This window comes from Elgaria multicarinata, chromosome 3 (genome assembly GCF_023053635.1).
Source record: "Elgaria multicarinata webbii isolate HBS135686 ecotype San Diego chromosome 3, rElgMul1.1.pri, whole genome shotgun sequence".
In the NCBI taxonomy this organism is placed as follows: domain Eukaryota; kingdom Metazoa; phylum Chordata; class Lepidosauria; order Squamata; family Anguidae; genus Elgaria; species Elgaria multicarinata.
In genome coordinates, this window is record NC_086173.1 from 51,625,639 (window position 1) to 51,642,500 (window position 16,862).

General features: G+C 45.2%; 1 protein-coding gene across 1 annotated transcript in view; it reads right to left on the reverse strand.

Moving 5' to 3' along the window:
- GRIN2C (glutamate ionotropic receptor NMDA type subunit 2C) overlaps positions 1–15,384 on the reverse strand; it is a 106,191-nt gene extending 90,807 nt beyond the window's left edge. The window contains exon 1 of the mRNA XM_063120249.1: positions 15,334–15,384. The gene's annotated coding sequence lies outside the window, so the exon portion shown is untranslated. The remainder of the gene's footprint in view (positions 1–15,333) is intronic.
- Between the last annotated feature and the right edge of the window lie 1,478 nt (positions 15,385–16,862).

Here is a 16,862-nt window from a genome sequence, read left to right on the forward strand (position 1 = left end):
ATTTGCCCTCCTCCTCCTTCCCTCTGCCATCCTCGGCTCACGCGCGTCCCAGCAAGGGCTTGGCGTCCCACCAAGGTCCTCTCCGCCACAGCCTGTCCCTTTAAGAGCGCTCGGACCCTGGCCCTTAAGGCGTACGGCGTGGGCGGAGCTGGAGGCGAAGGGGCGGCTCCCTCCCCTGCGACGCAACAGGAAGGAGGGGGCTGAGAGGAGCAAAGCCCTCGGATTCAGAGCCTCCAGCTGTCGCCTGGGCCCAGGCAGGGCGAAGGTCAGGTGATCAGGCGGCTTTTAATTTGTAAAATTGGAGGAGGGGGAGGCAATCGGAGGTAAGTCCCCCATGGGGAGGGCGGGGGAGGAGGGAAGCAACTGGCCAGGGAGAGAATTCGTCGTGGGAGTTTGTCCCCTGGAAAACTCTACTGAGGGCTTGTTTGCATGGAGGGTGACAACTCATCACCCACTCGTTCACACGGTCAGGATTGGTACCATGAGATTTTCTTAAAAGAACCGTATTAAGATGGCTGAGGCTCCTTCTTGATTGGTTTCCTCCCCATCGCTCTGCCTTAAGGGCGGAGAGGGTAACAGTCTGAGCAAGTTCACACTTGCCCTGTGTATACAGGCCAGTGGCGGAGAAGCACTTTCAGCCCGAGGGCCAAATTCAAGTGTCAGAGAAGCTCTCAGGGGCTGCATTCCAGTGGTGGGCGGGGCCAAAATCCCAGCCTATTGTAGCCTAAAGCTCTTACTGCCAGTCACTAAGCTGGGGTGGGGGGTGGCATTGCAACCTTTTAGAATCGGGGGGGGGGGGGACTGTGCAAAAGCCAGGAAGCCGCCCAACTATTGGAGGTTGAGGGGAATGGGGGAAGTGCAGGCCTTCTGGGGAACTCAGGAGGGCTGGATTTGGCCCCTGGGCCTGAGGATCTGCACCCCTGCTTTACCCTGCCATCTACTTGGAAACAACCCAGTGACCAGGACGGGGCCAGGGAAGGAGGCATGGCCATGTGGGGAACCTCAGAGGGCCCGATTGGGACCCCGGGAGGGAGAGAATATGGTCCTAGATGTCCTGGGTTTCAGAGGAGAAATCTTGTGAGGCCTTGATGGAAAGTACCTGCCTTGCTCATATATTGCTCATTTCAATGTGCCAGAAAGGCCTGGAAGATTGGCTCAAGACGGAGACTCCGAAGGCCGGTCTCGTGACATACAAAATAATTAAACAAGGGGGCAAGATAGCAAGGAGATGGCAAAATTTGCTATAGCCCTCATGGCCACTTACACACCAGCATCCCTCCAGTATCTAGGCACACGTATTGCTTATGCCAAGTACATACTTGAGCACAAGCATTCCCAGTCCATCTATGGCTGATTTCATAACATACGAAAGAGTATCTAAAGCACTTCTATGTTATGACTATGTCTAGTCAGAGAACAGACAATAAAAGTGTCTACTTTTAGCTTTAGAGGACAAAAAGTTGATCTCTAGTGTGGTTGCCTGGCAGGAGAAAAACTTATTATTATTATTATTACATTTATATACCACCCCATAGCCAAAGCTCTCTGGGCAGTTTACAAAGCTTGTAAACTGGGTATTTTAACTAGCAATAGTACACTTCAGACCTGAAATCCTCAGGATTTGAGCTTCCTCTGTCAAAGGGGCCTTTGCAGATTCTTAGCTAGGAGCCCATTAATTGCTTTCACCACCAGAAACATTTTTAGCCATGGCTTTGGGAAACCTGGCTATATAGTTAGCGGCTTTTCTAACTGGGCAAATACCTCTGAGCTACCTATTTCTCCCAGATCTCTTCCACAGGCTGGAGACTATTTTACAAAGCTAAATGCCCAACAACATCTCTTGAAAGCAGGGCACAATGAACTGCCCAGCAACACCATGAAATCAGTTATTTAGCTTAAACAGGATGTTTAACAAGGGAAAGCGTTTTATAAAGTTGCCCAAATCACACCTAACACTTGTTCAAAATGTCACAGGCTGGGATTCAAACCTTAAGAAAAAGTTTTTTTGTTATATCAGATTGCTTCCCTAATGCTGAATTCCAAGTGCTTTAGATGTCCAATGTCAAAAAAGCATGCATAGAGAAGAATAGTCCTTTAAAAGTTTCCACTTGATCTTTGATCAAGGAAACAGTACCTGCTGATCATGAGAGAGAAGATAATTCATGCAAACTATATCGCTTCTATGTTTATAGAGGGAGATTTACCAAAGGACGTATTGGGGCGAAGGCAATCCCCTCATCATACCAGAACATACTCACTAGTTGTGGCTTGCACAGTATTTGCCCAGAGGCTGAGAACACGATTCAAGTGGCTAAAATGCAATCCCAGACAGGACCGTATTTCAGACACCACCAGATGGGACAATGCAATGCTGACACTTGAGAACATCCCTAAACCTTTGAACTGCTTTCATGCTATTTCTGAACAAATGTGAATACTGATGACATGAGGTAGAAAGGAGGAAGGGGAGGGAGGGAGCCAGTTTTAATTTTAATCAATATATGAATTCTAGCCAGTGTTAGATTTACATCTGAGTCAAAGATACAAGAAATTGGGCCACCATCAGCTTTATATTTGATTCCTCGCTCTCCTTTATTCCTCATATCGAGGCAGTAGCTAAATCCTGTCGTTTCTTCCTGTATAATATTGCCAGGATCCAACCATTTTTGTCTGTCTCTTCTGCCAAGACTCTCGTTCACGCACTGGTTATCTCTCGGTTGGACTACTGCAACCTTCTTCTCACTGGCCTTCCTTCGTCTCACATCAGTCCGCAGGTCTCTGTCCACCACTCTGTCGCTAAGATCATCTTCTTGGCCCGCCGCTCTGACCATGTCACTCCACTTTTGAAATCTCTTCATTGGCTTCCAATTCACTCCAGAATCCAATACAAACTTCTCCTGTTGACCTTCAAAGCTTTTCACGGCCTAGCTCCTGCCTATCTCTCCTCTCTCATCTCACACTATTGCCCCGCTCATGCTCTCCGCTCCTCTGATGCCATGCTTCTCGCCTGCCCAAGGACCTCTACTTCCCTTACTCGGCTTCGTCCTTTTTCTTCTGCTGCCCCTTACACCTGGAACGCTCTTCCAGAACACTTGAGAACTACAAACTCAATCACAGCTTTCAAAACTCAGCTAAAAACCTTTCTGTTCCCTATAGCTTTTAAATATTGAGTTTGTTCTGACTCTATACTGTTTAGCTTCACCCTACCCAATGCCTGTTTACACTTCCCTGTGCCTGTTTGCATTCTCTTTCCCTCCTTATTGTTTACTACAACTTTATTAGATTGTAAGCCTATGCAGCAGGGTCTTGCTATTTACTGTGTAATCTGTACAGCACCATGTACATTGATGGTGCTATATAAATAAATAATAATAATAATAATAATAATAATAATAATAATAATAATAATAATAGGCTGTTCCCTCCATCAATTGCCACCTGGCAGCAGCCATCCCATCAGGCCAAGGAAAGGAAGCGAAGGGTAGAAAGGCCACTCTATTGGCTCCACTGAAAGACCAGCTATTTCTGCCTTCTCCACTCATTGAACTATTTGTATTCCAACTGCTCATTGTAAGAAATTTATAACTAAGTACTAGTTATGAAGAAATTTATAACTAAGAACTAGTTTGCATTTTTTCTCCTCCCTCCCAATCCCCTTTCCTTTTATACTATGTCTTTTACATTGTGAGCAAGACCGCAAGGGCTGTCTTTTCAGGGATCTTTGTAAACTGCTCTGAGTGCTTTTTTCAGAGCAGGGTAAAAATACTTCAAATAAATAAACCAATGTGAAAGCCTTCATATGGTGAAAATGGTTAACAGGCAAAAGATTCCTGCCAGCCACAGCCAGGGTCAACAGAAGAAGCACCAAAGAGAGATTCAAGGGGAAGACAAGGATGCCTTCTTCTCTCCATCATGTTCTGCTCCTCACTGCTCCCCAACAGAAGCTGCAGCATCCATGAACCCCAAAAATATCTGTCAGAAGTTTGAACTTGGTAACGTCTGGGCCAAGTGTGAAGATGCTGTTCCATAAAGTAGCTGATATACTGGAATCCAATAGTTACCTTAGCCCCCCAAAGCTAAGAAAATGCCCTGTAGACTAAGAACATAAGTTGGATCAGACCAAGGGTCCATCTAGTCCAGCATTCTGTTCACAATAGCTTGAACAAGGCATAACTGTTTAAGCTAAAGGGGGGGTCTGGCCCTCCCTGGATGGGAGCCCACCAGGGAGCTATATTTAAGATACTCTGGACACCTTAGAGTAGGGGTGAGCAACTTGTGGCCCTCCTGAGGTTTTGGCCTACAATTCCCATCATCTCTTACCATTGGCACTGCTGGCTAGGATTGATGGGAGTTATAGACCAAAATGTCTGGAGGGCCATGAGTCGCCCACCCCTGCCTTAGGGAGAGAGTGGAGTGAATGAGTGAAGAAATAAATGAATGGAACCCACATCAGTCCATGAAACTGGCAGAATTGCAAAACGTGCACAGTGCAAGGAGCTAGGCCTGCGCATGCCCTGAAGTTAACCTGTCTTGCTTAGGCCTACATGTGCTGCAACTGAGATGTGGCATGAAGTGAGAGGAATGCTTAAGATACACCTTGCCTGTCTTTCATCAGGGACACGGTCCCTGGAATTGCTGCTGGTGAAATCACAGCACCACTATCTGCCTGGTGCACTTGTACCCAAGCAGCGTTCATTCCCAGTATGAGCTTGATACGAAAGAATCTTCCCCAATTACAGGGGTGGAAGGGCGCAGGGAGGTCAATTCAGTATGTGGTATGAAACCTCATGGACTGGACGGGTGTCCCAAGTTCCATTTTGTGCTTCAACCAGGAGTCTATTACAGCACAGCAAAGCAGCTATATATAACCCTCAGGTTGTTATCTTTAGCACTGAAGACCACAACTTCAGACACTGGCATGGTGACAGATGTCCTACTGATGCCAACAGGAAGTGGGATGCCGAGCAAATGATCTGGACCTGCAGAGAGGCAGTGGCAGGTCACGGACAGGGACTCATCCTGCATTCCTGGCATTTGCTCGGACTGAAAGGAAATGATAGTTCCTTATGGGTAAGTTCTACACTGGGATTCTGGAAATGTGGATCAATTTCACAGCATAGGAGCAAGTAGCTTAAGCGCTAAGGCACACAGACTTATCCAAGCTAAATTGAGAATCTCTTCACTGTTTGCTGGGGTGTACTGTACAAAGAAGACTAGAGCATCCCAGTGGCTAGCAAGAGCAGCCCCAGACAAGTTCTTCAGGCTGGGTTTATTTTAGTTACATACTCTGCACTAGGGTGCCAAGTTTTGGTTTGCAGCACTTCATTTCCTTTGTTGTACAATTTGGAAGGCCTTCTGTGCAGAATTCATGAAGGCCTGGTTATACGTTCAGCAAAACAAACCCATGGAGGGAATCAAAAGAACTAGGCTGGAGAAGGTGGCCATTCCAGATCAGTCCTGAGGGGCCGGGGAAATCCCCTCCTATGGAAAGCAAGAATGAATGACCATGTGTGCTATCCATCCACAGAGAATCCCAGAAAAGCTCACGTTCCAAACCACTAGCATGAACAAGCCTGCAAAATGTGATGCTTTGTAGGAACTTCAATCAAGGTGCTTTGTATGGCTGCCAATCAAGGCTGCTTCCAGATTTTGGGAGTCTCTTAACAATATATCCTTGGTGGGGGAGCATCTTCCTCCTTGCCGCCCTGCTGGGCCCAATCCCCACCTCTGTGCTGCCCAGCAAGAAAGGGAAGATGAGTGAGCAGTGACTCTGGGCAGCATAGATGAGAGGGGCCTACCTACAGAAAGGGACCAACATGTACAGGAGTCACAGTGCCCCTCAGTGGCAGCCAGTAAAGGTTGGTGCCAGTGGGCCCTAAGTTCGTGGGTGCCAATGGCCCCAAGTCACTAGCCTTAAGTCAAGTGGTGGAGATGTAAGGAACCCAATGGGAATAGTTTGGGTGCTCTGATGCCCAGTGAGCCTGAATCACACTGTAAGGCAGATTATTTGCTAACTATTTTACCAATAAAAACAACAACACTATTGTTTTTCTTAGCTAGGGGAGAAATCACTGAAAAACATGTCATGATCTCAACTCAGTTAAATCCAATGACTCTTGAAATATCAACGGGTTGGATCCAGATTTAAGTCAGATCAACAGCGCTGATGGCAGTGGACTTCCCTGCCCTCTCGTTCCCACAACAGCCCTGCTAAATAGGGTGAGATGGAGAGCAGATCCCCAAAAATAATACAGGGGGACCTTCTCCAAGCAGAGCACATCTTCTCATGGAAGGTCCCTTCCTCTTGCAGAAGGCAGATCCTGGATCCAACCCAACAAATCACCATCATCATCATCATCATCCATATGTCTCAATACTATACAAATGCTCACAAACTGAAGATGGCCTAATAATGGCTATCAACCGATCTGCTTAACATTTATCACTCTCACAGGCAGCACTCTGTAGGGTAGGAGTCACAGCTTACACTGTTCAATACAATTTCATGTCTTTTCCAAGATACCTTCAACACTGCCTTCTATTCCCCAACTCTGCAGTTATACACCCTGAGCCTCAACGGATATAAGCATAGCTGACTGCAGCTGAAGCGTCTACAATGACAACAATGTAACCAATACAGTCTGAAAGTTATCGTCTTCCTATCTCAGATAGTCCATAAAATCACCAAATTTCATTGCTCACAGTCACACACTTCCAGGAACATACAATTATTCTGCTCCGGCTAAAACGGATAAAACAAAGCATTCAGAGAAGGCACCCAAAGAAATGGATATCACTGGGTCTTGACAATGACCCCTGGCAGTCGGAAACGCCAGAAACATTGCAGCTTATGTAATAGGTCTGAGTCGGCTAGTAGACTATCCATAATCCAAGTGGTTCTTGACTACTAAGTACAGCGGCACCAGACAAACCTACACTGAGAGACGTGCCGATGGTGGGGATCTAGAGCCAGCCCCAGCAGCTTCTCCCAGTGCTGTCACTGTGCTGGCTGAGGATAATGGGAGCTGCAGTCCAACACTTCTGGAGGGCATCGTTAGATCGGGGAAGGCTGCTCTAGGATCATGTAGGCCTTCAGCCAGAGTCGACTCTATATTTGGGACAAATGGGGTGGTGACCTATCTCCCACTCGTGCTAGAGAAATCCCCTCATACCCAGGTACATTTGCTCCAATGCACGGCATGCAGCAAATGAACTTCTCCTGCCCATGGTAGACTATTGAGTCCCTGCCCTGCCCTGCCCTGCCCTCTGCCCCATCAGCCCCAATGGGCACCGTCTGCCATTGCAGCTAAACTGGCATGGGAGACATACAATGAGATTTGGTCCATCCAGCTTGTCTTAGTATTATCCTAAGAGTCATTATAGTACAGTCTAGCTTAAGATCTCTGGAGCAATATATACCTGAGTCTTTACTTAACCCTTTCCACAAGATCAACAGGGGAGTCAGCAAGTTCTTATACACAGACATTCCCATTGACTTACCCTGATTTTTTTTTTTTTTTAGCAGGAAAGCATTTCTAGATCTACATGTATATCCAGCTGCTCCGTAAAGCTGTACACCGATCGATTCTGTTCTGTATATACAAGGCAAGGGCTACACTTTAATGTGAGAATTTGCTTTGGCTTTTGTAAATGAGAACAATTATATTGGAAACATTTGAAAAGATAAGCTTTGCCATTCCTCCATGTTAATCTGTCTGCGGCTCAGGCAACCCATCCGTGCTCCGGCCCTGGGGCTAATTCAACAAGCTGTCCAAGTCCAGAAGTTCCATTGACTTTTAATTAGGAGTGCCATTTATAGAACAGTTGCAGAACCAGATTTCCTTTGACTGTTGATTAAATGCTAAACTCCACAAATGTTTCTACATTTGCAGAAGCAAATGGTGCAGGAGGTTGTTATTTTTTTTCAAGATCTGAAATCGGGGCAAGCAACCTGAAGCCCTCAAAAAGTTTTGGATTACAATTCCCATAATCTCTGAGTATTGACCATGCTGTCTTGGACTGATGGGAGCTGCAGTCCAAAGCATCTGGCAGGCACCAGGTGGCCTTCCCCTGATCTAAAACATATAGGAGGGGTTCCAGTTCCTGGCATCCTACCTATAGCAGACATCAGCAGAAGGAAAGTAACTAATTATCCCATTAACTAACCGGGGTTGGTAATCACCCATATGGACTCACTAATTTGAGTATGTGTGTTGTCAACATAATTCTAAGGCAGCGATGTAGGACTGAATAATTTGAGAGCTGGTGTTCTGCCAGGCAGAGAAATGCAAAGGCCCTGTCCTAAGGTCCACAGCAATGAGGCAGTTGATGACATCACTGAAATGTATAGACAGCAAAAGCTGAGGGTGGGGGCAGGGGGGAATTACCTGCAATACTTTCCTGGGTGCTGAAAATCTAGCCAGATTTGGCACAGCTTTGTTAAGGAACAATGGAGCAGCAGCTGGCCAGGTCATCATCCTACTTAAGAGTATTTAGCATTTATATAGCACTTTCGAACAATCAAGGGCTTCGTTTTGCATTACCTTTGTGGAACCCTTATAACAGCCCTACAAGGTAAGTTGGTATTATTATCCCCATATTGCAGAAGGGCATGTGCAAAAGGGAACTGAGACTTAGTTCATATGATCAAATAAGCCTTGGTGACTTGATAATTTACATTCATATCCTGCCTTTTTTTTGTCCTAGGAACCCAAGGTGGTGTACATAATCTTCCTGCTCTCCATTTTATCCTCACAACAACAACCATGTGAGGTAGGCTGGGCTAAGAGTCCGTGACTGGCCCAAAAACACCCAGTGAGCTTCCATGGCCAAGTGAAACTAGAACCCGGATCTCCCAACTCCCAGTCCAACACTCTAGCTACTACACCTCACTGGCAGCACATGTACACTGGCAGCACTGTGCACCAGTAGCTTAATTACCCACCTGAGTGCAGCTTGTTGTGTTATCCAAACCTACCCAGCATAGCTTGTGGGAGGAGCAAACAACCCTCAAATAACCCAACAACAGACCATGGGTTATTTGAGAGTTGTTTCCCCCTCTAACAAGACATGCTGCTCAGGTTCGGACAACGTAAGTTGCGCCCAGGTAGGTAATTAGGCTAACAGCACTTGACATGCCCTACCAATTTAAACAAGCCACCATGGCTTGTTTTGATAATCTGAACCAGGACAATGTCTTTCTTAAAGCCACCTACCTGGTGAAGGCATGGTCAATGAGAGATTCAAGCGGGGTGCTTCCTTATTCATGCCTGAGTCTGCCAGCCACTACACATGAACAACTCTCCTCTGGCAGCAGTGGGATATGCCATGGAGCACCAGGCCGCAAGAGGTGGTGAATCGTCAGCTGCTGGGCCCTCCCACTGGTTGTCCCTATAATGGCTTCCGCTTCCATTTAACCTGCTGTATCTCAGGACAGAAGGAAATGCAAACCCAGGAAGCATGCACTGACCATCTCCAGGTCAACCAAGAAGCAATGCAGCTAGGTTTGTGGGTGGGAGCCTAAAAGCAGAAAAAAGCCACAAGGGACAGGATCTCATCCAAGGCAGAACCGTGCCTAAAACTATGTTACATTGTATGAGAGACTGTACTCACATGGACACATTTCCCCCTAGGCCTCAAGAATGTGCATATAAGATCTTTGATCTTATATGCAAACAGATTCTTCAGGGACCCAAGCAAATGGAGAAAGATGTGTTCTAGGCAAAGCATGGTTTCATGAAAAGCAATTTTGGTGTCAATAAGTACTTGGAGAGAGGCCTACACAAGTATCTGAGACTCAATCCAGACAAGACGGAGGTAGTGTTAGCGGGTGGTTCATCTGTCCGGCGAGGTGATGTTTGCCCTGTCCTGGACGGGGTTGCACTCTCCCTAAAGGATCGGGTCCGTAGTTTGGGGGTGCTCTTGGATCCAGAACTGTCACTTGAGGCACAGGTGAACTCAGTGGCAAAGAGCAACTTTTATCAGCTTAGGCTGATATACCAACTACGCCCTTATCTGGACAGAGATAGCCTAGCTACAGTTATCCAGGCTCTGATAACCTCTCGTTTGGATTACTGTAATGCGTTATACATGGGGCTGCCTTTGAAAACGGTCCGGAAACTTCAGCTGGTACAAAACAGAGCAGCCCGTTTACTAACAGGGACTGGCCGGCGAGACCACATTATGCTAGTCCTTTTACAACTTCATTGGCTGCCACTCCAGGTCTGGGCCTGATTCAAAGTGCTGGTATTGACATTCAAAGCCCTAAAAGGTTTGGGGCCAGGTTATTTGAAGGAATGCCTCCTCCCATATGTACCTGCCCGGACCTTAAAATCATCTACAGGGGCCCTTCTCTGTGAGCCCCTGCCAAAGGAAGTGAGGCAGGTGGCTACTAGGAGGAGGGCTTTCTCTGCTGTGGCACCCCGGCTGTGGAATGAGCTCCCCAGAGAGGTCCGCCTGGCGCCTACACTATACTCCTTTCATCGCCAGCTGAAGTACTTTTTATTCTCTCAGTATTTTAACACTTAATTTTAACTTAAATTTAAATGTTACTGTTCTAACTCTGTATTTTAATCTTATATCAATTTTTGCTGCGTGTATTTATCCTGGTTGTGCTTTTTATACTGTGTTTTGTATTTGTGTTTTTAAACTATTGGTTGTTTTATTATGGTTTTAATTTTTGTGAACCACCCAGAGAGCTTCAGCTATTGAGCGATATAAAAATGTAATAAATAAATATCTCAAAACTGACCAGGTCTAGCATATGGAAAGACAGAGGCAAGGTATGTGTCATTCCTAAGTAAAACCTGGGATGGAGCTACATCAGATTTTGGTGTGTTGCTAGAACTATTTGGAAAACCTGGAGTAGATGTCATAAAAATTATTTGACTCATTGTCTAATCCCATTCTATTCTTCTAATAATGGAGTGGAGCAAAGAGAGGACATGGGTATTGAAGACCTAGGTTCAGATCTTCAGAAAGGTTCAGAGCTTTTGTTGGAGAAACCACTTTTACTCAGCCTAATTTAATGCACAGCTGTATTGATGAAAGGTGAGATAAGCATTGTAAAATACTTCATATGCAATGTACTCTGGAAGCATGTTCAATTGACATTTTAAACCAAGCGAATGCCCTGTTGATGAGCTTGCTCATTCAGCCACATAAATCCTATTAGAGATGGATAGTGTGTAATAGGCAGAGAGCAAGGGGTACCACAACAGCTTCGCCATATGAGCACGCTTGAGTGCATCTTAGATGTTGAGCAAAGTCCATAGTTCCAAAGGGGAGTTACTATCACATCTGGGGAAGATAATTACAACCCAAACACAAAAGTAGGCATGGATTTTATTGTACTGTGTACCGATTTAGTATACAAGTTTATCTGGGATGAGGATGAATTTATGGATGATGATGGTGAATTTATGTAATGCCACCAGCACACACAGCACCGAACATAGTAACGTAAGCAAAAGACAAAATCCTGCCCCAAGCAGCTTGCCATTCAAAGGAGGGAGACAAGGGTGGGAGGCGCAGGAGGGGAAAGCAAGGATAACAGGACAAAAATGTAGAAAATGCAGTTACATAGCAAATGCAGTTATTATGGTACACATAATAAGGAGGTTACTAATGCCTAGTAAGCACATGCATAAACAACCCCTGTGACCAGAAAGTAAAGTCGCAACCCACATAGGGTTTTTGATTGCAAAAAATCCCGCTTACTCTGCCCAACTTGTGATAGCTGAACAGCAAAGTTAATGTTGTTGGTCATTTTGGAATCCCCTGTCCTTTGAAAAATTGATTTCTCAAATTTTAGAGCAGATGAGTGGACTAGAAGATGCTTATTTCATTCTACTCTGCTACCTAACTCTGTGTAGGATCTCCGTGGACACAGGTTTTGGGATCCCAGAAGGAACAAGAATTTCTCAACCTTCAGAGGTGATGAGTGGAAGGTGTTTATTTCATGCTACCTGTGTGTTTTCTTAATTGTGTGTGCTTGCAGCATAATGCCATAGCCAGAATGTGCTGCTGCTACTCATCACAGGTACATACAGTGAACATACCATGCATGTCACTGCAAATATTATGATCCATACATGGGTTTCCTGCTCATGTGTACATGGCAGCATCTTTCAGATAGGAATTTTGTAATGTGTGAAACAAGTTTGCCAGTGATTAGGGCTGTGTAGTGTTTTCCCCTCCCAAGTCAGTGTAAAATATCCAGCCATGGACTCTCTGTATGTTTGATTATCTCCTGGCTTTGGTAATTTAAGCTGGGGTTTTTGAGAGGGAACAGAAGTGAAGAACTATATCCACAACTCTTTGTGACAGGAAACAAGAATTCTGCTTTAAACAACAAAGCAATCATGCAATGACCCTAACAATTCAGAAGTAAACCCCACTGTGTTCCATGGGCCTTACTTCCAGGTAGGTATGTACAGGACTGCAGCCTAAGTCCTTCAACCACATTATGGAAATGTAGAGAACCATGGCTCCAGTGTAGCATAGTTTCAATTCACAATAGTGCTTTAAACATTATTACATACATTACAATAAAGCATTTTAAGGTATCTTGAAAAGATCACAAAAGGATCTCTAAGGGTCACGTTCCTACGTTGTAATTTTTACTCTTAGGAGTGACCCTCAACTCACAGGCAATGTTAAAAACATAACATAACAAAGAATAGAGCATGCTATTTACCCATAAAATATGTGTTTCCTTCGTCTTGCAATAGAGGAGAACATAACACGCTGAGCAGCCAGTAGGTTTACATATCCACCACCCCTGGGCAAAGTGTTTGCTTGGAAGCATCTCACTCGTGCTATTACTGGACTTTACAATTATTTATTTTCATTTGATTTATTTTAAAAATGCATATACCACCCTTCGGCATATTTGGGTTTCAATATGAAATTATTTCACAATAAAACCAAAATAAATCCACACTTAAACATCAAAACCCTTTGAAGCTAAAAGCAACAGCAGAGTCAAATGCCTGGAAAAATTAAAAACGATTTTACCTGGCACTGAAAAGATTGTCACATAGGTGCCAGGTGTGCCTCTATTGATACTTAAACTAAGAATCTTTGGTCTATCTAGGGCATCTGATAAAGTAGGCCAGACTTCTTCAGCCTGGTGTGGACCAGATATGCTGGACTTCAATTCCCATAATCCCCAGTCATGCTGGCTGGGAATGATGGGAATTGAAGTACAGCACATCTGGACAACACCAGGCTGGAAAGGCTGAAGTAGGCTTTTACTTTATGAAGAAAGCTTGCATGCTGACAACAAGGCAGTTGGCCTCTCTCATGTTTGTTTATTATGAGATTCATAAACCATTTTTCACGCAGCACCTTGAGTCTCTGTATTCTCTAGTTACTTTGCATCAAATCAGATTCCGACACACGATCAGAATCAGACACCAAAAGCAGGAAGGTTCCCTGGATCTTTGCTTTGCAAGTAGGGAAAACCAGGATTGTTCCGAAGTCCCATAGAGCTAAACGGAGCCGAGAACTCCCTCCTTCTCTGAGCCATGCAATGGCTCCCCACCTCCCACCCATCCCCAACCCCCTCCAGTCCTTCCTCCTATCAGCACCTGGCTGTATCCATTCCATCCAAGTTCCATTTCAGCCCTGCTGCCAGGCCAGGTGCTCATTCACTGATGCATTAGACATAGCAAATGACTTTGTCATTTCCCCCCTTGAAAACACTATGTTTTATTAAACTTGAAGAGTGACCCCCCCTCTCCCCCCTCTGGAGAGCCTGACATAGCCATGTAGCCACCAGCCTTATGATGGGGCTGATCAGCTGCCTGCAGCAGCAGCACAAGAGAGAGGCACCCTGCTCTTGGAGGAAAGGGATTCAGTACTTACGGAGGGAGTTTCCGCCACCCCAGAAGTTAGCCAAGGAATTTCTAACAGCTCCAAGGACCAGAAGGAAGAAGGTGGTAGGGATTTGCTTAAGAGCCAGTCCCCACAACCATCAGCCTATGGTGGAAGCTGCAGGGCAGGAAGAAGCCATCCAGCCACATTGGCTGCTAGCAAAGCAACCACACGCATGTTCAAGCACATAGATTCAGTTTTGTGTGTGCCTGGGGTGGAACTCTTGCGGTCCTCCAGATATTTTGGCCTATAACTCTGACCATCACCCACCTTGGGCTGTTGCTCTCATGTCCTACTTGTGGGTTTCCTGTGGGCAGCTGGTTGGCTACTGTGTGAACAGAATGCTGGACTAGATGGACCCTTGGCCTGACCCAGCTCTTTTCGTTTCCACGATTGGTGTAGGCCACCATGAACCATCTTATATGTCTGTTAGCAAAGTTATGACAAAAGCTAATTCCCACAAAACTGCCAATCTTTGTGAGCTGTCCCCCCCACCCCCGTTGCCACAACCGGAGATGATTGTTCAAAAAAAGAAAAGAAAAAAACCAGTATCCTAGGCACATCACACAGGCAAAAATTAGACACTATTACAGTTTTAGAAAACTGTTATCTCTGTCACACACAACTGTCCAATCATGCACATATCTGGCAATGTTACCACTGATGAGCATAGGGAGAGCATGCTATGTAGCACTTGCATTTTGGATGATGCATCTCATCCCTTCTTCCAAATGGCTGGATGGGCAAAGCAAGGGTGCAGAACCTCGGGCCTGGGGGGCCAAATCCAGCCCTCCTGAGTTCCCTAGAAGGCCCTGTCCTTTCTTGGCCCCACCCTCTCCCCCCAATCACCAATAGCTTCATGATTTCCCAGATGTTGTGGCTCCCCCCCTCCCCATTCTAAAAGTTAGAAATGCCTCTTCTAAGGCTTAGTGACTGACAGTAAAAGCTTTAGGCTACAATAGGCTGGTGTCTCTGTGTGGGGTGGGGGTGGTGCCCCTGTTGCCTTTGGCCCCACCTACCACTAACATGCAGCCCCCAAGAGCTTTTCTGAAATGAAATTCAGCCCTCTGCCTGAAAGAGGTTCTGCATCTGTGGGGTAAAGGGAAAGGACCCAAAACAGGGAATAGAATTTGGGCTCCTATTCAGTTATAAAGATCAATGCCTTGCCAGATGACTCCTCATCCACACATGCCCATACACACAAACAAGCATATGTTGTGAGACAGAACATTATAGGGGTACATAGTGCTATCTCTTTCATTTAGGGGCAATGGCAGAACTCTGCAGTCCAAGCCACATTACAGAGCATCTTCAGAACACGCACACACACACACACACACATATATATATATATAGCTAGAAACAAGTTTTAGTGCTATTAAAAGATCACTTTAAAAAAAAGTGATAAAAATAGCACCCACTGCAAAGGGCATACTAAATGTGTGATAGGCTTACCTGCCTGATAGACTGCAACCTGTATCATTTCAGACTGTGGCTTCTGCTCTGTGATGTGGCTTGGATTGCAGATTTCTGCCATGAATCAGGTCTTAACAGTGGTGGTTTCTCAGGGAGCAAGACAGAAAGAGTTCAGCACCATGGAAAGCTCCGAGTGGTGCTGGGTCAGGTTCCCTGCATGTTGCTCAAACAAGGATCAGAGCAAGACTGAGGTTTAAATAGAAATGTTACTAGAGTTAGGCTTCTTGGCGCCACCTCCATTCTGACTGAAGATCTGTCTCTTAAAGGGCCCTGGCCTGTTTTATCAACCTCAGGTCATGATCACGTGGCTACGGCATACTAGTTTCCTCATGGCGTAAGTCCTCAGAGACTGAGGATGGCAATGCAACCTCCACTGGATGCAGGGGACCTGGCTCTTAGGGTCTTTCGGGAGACATAGTCCTCTGAGGACAAGGGGTTGGAATCCTCTGAGGACAAAAATTCAGGATCCTGGTTCATGACACTGGCCACATCAAAACTACTATGTATAAACATACTCAGCAAGTGCAGTGAACTAGCATTCCTAATTTGAAGAATGATATTATGGCACCATAATTTCCATTTATTGCCTATGTTAAAGGTCTTCAAACTTTTGATCAAATTCCAACCAAGTATGGTTGCCTATATATATTTCTGACTAATACATACATATGCACACAGTAGCACACAACCTGCCCATGCTTCTTTTATAAGCTGCATAAATTGTGTTTTTCATTGTGCACTGAGCTCTTTCTTAGGCCATTTTACTTTAGGTATTCCATAAGCATATCGGTTATAGACTAAGAATTAAAATTAATAAATTCCTTTGTTTCTTTAATGATCTTGATTTATTATTATGTATATTCTTTTTCTATTTGTTGATTTTAGTTTGCTAAGTTTATTTAAAAATAAAATAACATTACTTGGGAGGGGGAGAAGCAACACTGGGGAAATAGAAGAGGATTGCAAATGGGTAACAATAGGGTGACCATATGGAAAGGAGGATAGGGATCCTGGAACTTTAACAGTTGTATAGAAAAGGGAATTTAGGTAGGTGTCATTTGTATGCATGCAGCACCTGGTGAAATTCCCTTTTCTCTACAACTGTTAAGGGAGCCCTGTCCTCCTTTTCACAGGGTCACCCAACACAGTAACAACATAATGTGGACCCTGTATAAAATATGAGTGGATAAGCCTGGGAGATTCTACAATAAATGCTCACCTGGAAACAGCTGTAGGCCCCATTCAGAAGTAACTTTAAACCATGGCTTTAGCCACAGTGGTTAAGCCAGAAAGCCAGGCCATGTTCAGAAGACACCTTAAACCATGGCTTTAACCATGCCTTAGTCACCATGTTTAAAGCTGTGGTTTAACATGTCTTTTGAACACAAACCAGCTTTCTGGCTTAACCACCATGGTTAAAGCCATGGTTTAAGGTGTCTTCTGAACAGGGCTAGTGTGTCTGCAAACAGAGTTGAAGCACGGCGGTTAAAGAATGGCAGCCTTGGTGC